Below are 3,602 nucleotides of genomic sequence, written 5' to 3'. Positions count from 1 at the left end.
TCAAGTTTTGGATATGAAGTTTATGGCCCTCCCTTTCTCTTTTAAAAAACAATAATTAGGAGTTTAGCTTTAACCTTAAAATTACATCCCCTTTCTTAAGGAAACAGATAGAAATAAGTCTACCTTGTTATCCTCATTTTCTGAGGAGAGCAGGGTGGTGACCAGTCTTTGACTCCTACCTTCTTGCTTCTCTAGTAGGAATTAAAAACTCCCTTGGAGAAGGGTGGAGGGAAGAGATACTAGACATGTAATAACTATTTCTGCCTCCCTATGAGCCACATTATATCCCTTGATACATACATATATAAAATACACATTATATACATACCTATATATGTATATAGGTATCTTGAGTTAGCTTTAAGCATAATTATGAAGAATACAACGACTGTATTTGTTGTCTTCTTATCCTTCACTTTCAGGGCCTCCATACTTTTTCCCCCTTCTTCCTGCTAAGAATTCCTCATTATATCACGATTTGCCCCCATCTTTATATTTACATGCTTTTCCCCCCATCAAAGTTCCTGCCCTGTGTTCTATTCCTTATAGTTTAGACACACACACACACACACACACACACACACACACACACACACACATTGTGTTAACCATTAAATTGCAAGTTCCTTGAGGGCTGAGACCATCTTGTTATCTTTTGTATCAGAGGTGAGCAGGATTCCTGGCACAGAATAGGTGCTTAACAGATGTTGACTGATTGTGGAGTAGGAAGATCAGAGAAGAATCAGGAGAAAGCAGTCTTATAGAAGCCAAGAGAAGAAAGAATATCAAGGAAGTCAGGTGGTCAACAATGTCAAATGTTATATGAAGTTTAAGTAGGATGAGGATTGATAAAAGGCTATTAGTCATGACTATGAAGAGGTGATGACCATGATAGGATGATCATGGAGAGCATAGGACCAGTAGACTTGCCTGGGTAGAAGCCAGATTATAGGGGATCGGGGAGTGGGCGAGTTGTGAGAAATTGGTATGAGAGTTTGGTGTGAGGGCTTGCCAAGCTCTTTTCATGGCTGTTTATACACTTAGAGTGTTCACTTATGGTGTCCACCTGTCACACTCTCACTTATGGGTCCAAGAAGCTATACAGAATGTGCAGTAGTCACATGGTGATAAAACTGTCTCAGCAGATTGGCTAATCTAGGTTGAGGATAACCAATAGGACTCAAACCCATTAGGGTATTATTGAGGATGTCTACCCCCAAGCATGTGAAGACTTCCCATGGTGAAATGGGCAGATGAGAACAATTTGTTCCAAGGTCCATGAAGATGGAAGAAGCATGCATTGTGGAGCACTCAGAGCTTGGACAGACATTGAAGATGCCAAGGTAGTCTACTACTTTGTGTAATTCTTGCCTCACTTAAATCCAACTCACTTGAAAGCAAAGATATCATCTTTGTGATGTCATTAGTCCTCTTGAAAAGTAAAGGATGAACAATAAGTGCCAGGCACTGTGCTAAACAGAGGAAATACAAAGAAAGGCAAAGACACAGTTTCTGTCCTCAAAGAACTCACATTCTAACGGGTAAGACAATATGCAAAAAATTATATATAAAAGATGTAAAGTCTAAATGGAAGGTAATTTCAGAAGGGCAGTACTTTAGAAGTTGGGAGGGGGAGATCTGGAAAGGCCTCCTGCTGAAGTTGAAATTTGAGCTGTTTCTTGAAGGAAGCCAGGTGTTGAGGAGGGCATATTTTAGGCATATGGGACAGCCCATGAAAAGGTGAAATTCATTGCTACATAGCTAGTGAATGGTTGAGTTGTGATTGATTCTCAGGTCTTCAAACTTCCAAATTTGGTGCTCTTTCCATTATACTACATTAGGAACAGGGAAAAAAAACAACAAACCCTCAACTTTTTGTCATTTCCACGAACATGTTCCTTCTCAAACATGTATTGAACAACTTGAATGGACACATCCTTCATAGAACTCATTAGTCTAGTCTTGAAAACAATGCTAATTTCTCAATGATGAGATTTTAAAAAATAGACAAACAAATCCTTCCTTCCTCTCCCACCCTGAATGATAAACACTTTTTTAATTGACTATACCTGGTTTTTGTAGTCATACAGACCATCATTTATTTTGTACAGTATATCATGCTTATTGGTAAATATATATTGTCTCCCCAAAATGGAATGTAAATTTCTTCGAGGTAGGGGCTATTTAATTTTAAAAATGTGTATCCTCAGCACCTAGCAGAGTACCTGGCATATAGCAAGCATTTACTAAATGCTTGTTGATTGATTCACCAGGCATTCCCTGTTAAGACTTTATAATAAGGCAAAGAAGATTTCAGTTAATGATTTGTTATAACAATATTTCATTTGTTTGAAGTCATTAATTAAAAAGAAAAGCAACTCAACAACAACACAGCACATCTCTTCTATATGGTGCAACAATAGGTTTCTATATTCCCAGAAGTTTGGCAGCAAGGAGTAATTTCACAATGTCCCTTCAGAGTTTCTTAGAATAGGCTTCTTCCTATATGACTGCTTTTAACAGATTTAACAGAATATGGGGAAATGGAAAACATCTCATAGGCTCTCTAGTCAAACCCACATCTGAAAGAAATCACAACTACAATTTGCGTTTTGCATACATGCAAATACACGAAAACAAACAAACCTCTACATTTTGTATACTTGCTCATATTGTCTCCTCTTTTTATGTTTTAAACCTCCCTGGGTATCAGACACTATTGATCTTTGCCACTATTAAATGTGATAGTTCCTTGCACTTAATTGGGATTAAAGAAGCCAGGTGTGATGAATTCCGTGCTTTCGGGTGGGTGGGGTGATGACCAGTATGTTTAATCCCAGGAAAAAGTATGCCGGCTGATCTAGGGAGCACTTAGCAGGGTTACCAGCAGCATTTAGCACATAAATGCAAAGGTGAACTGAAGAAAGGCTTAGGGGATCCCCGCGAGCCTGTAATGGTAGTCGGGAGGGTAGCAGCGCGTGCCATCAGTTGGCAGTTCGCGCCTCCCGGCGCCGGTCCCTGGGGCTGGGTAAGGATGGCGTAGGGGCTAGGGAGGGGACTTGGCATTGCGGGGCCCAGGCTTTCACCATTTTCCGTTGCCTCTTTTTGCCTGTTATCCATCCAACATTCCTCCTCCGCCCTTCACATTCTGCCCGAGTCTTCCCTCCAACAGCCCTCTAGCCGACGGGGAAAGGTTGATAGAGGGGTAAGCCGGGTGGGGGCGGGGCAGCGCAGTGACAGCGCGCGTGCTCCCCTCGCCCGCGAGTAGGTAGAGAAGAGAGTGGGGTGGGGCGGGGCGGCGCGGCGCGGCGTGGCGCGGCGTGTGCTCCCCACCGCCAGGGGTAGGGAGGGGCGGGGCCGTATGGGGGCAGCGAATTCTCCCTAGGCCAGCGAAGGGCAGGGAAGGAGTGGGGGTGGGGCGGCGCGTACTCCCCCAGCCCGAGAGGAACTGGGAGGGGGGCGGGGGGCGGGAAGCCTGGTGGGGGCGGGGCGGCGCGGTGACGTTGCCCGGGATGCGGACAGGTTCCGCTACCGCCGCCGCCGCCTCCTCCTCCTCGCCTGCTGCCGGGGTTTGTATGAAAACACCGGGCGGCTGGCGGCGA

The sequence above is a fragment of the Gracilinanus agilis genome, chromosome 1 (assembly GCF_016433145.1).
Source record: "Gracilinanus agilis isolate LMUSP501 chromosome 1, AgileGrace, whole genome shotgun sequence".
Lineage (NCBI taxonomy): Eukaryota > Metazoa > Chordata > Mammalia > Didelphimorphia > Didelphidae > Gracilinanus > Gracilinanus agilis.
The sequence above is the reverse complement of the archived record's forward strand: the minus strand, read 5'-3'. Positions refer to the sequence as shown.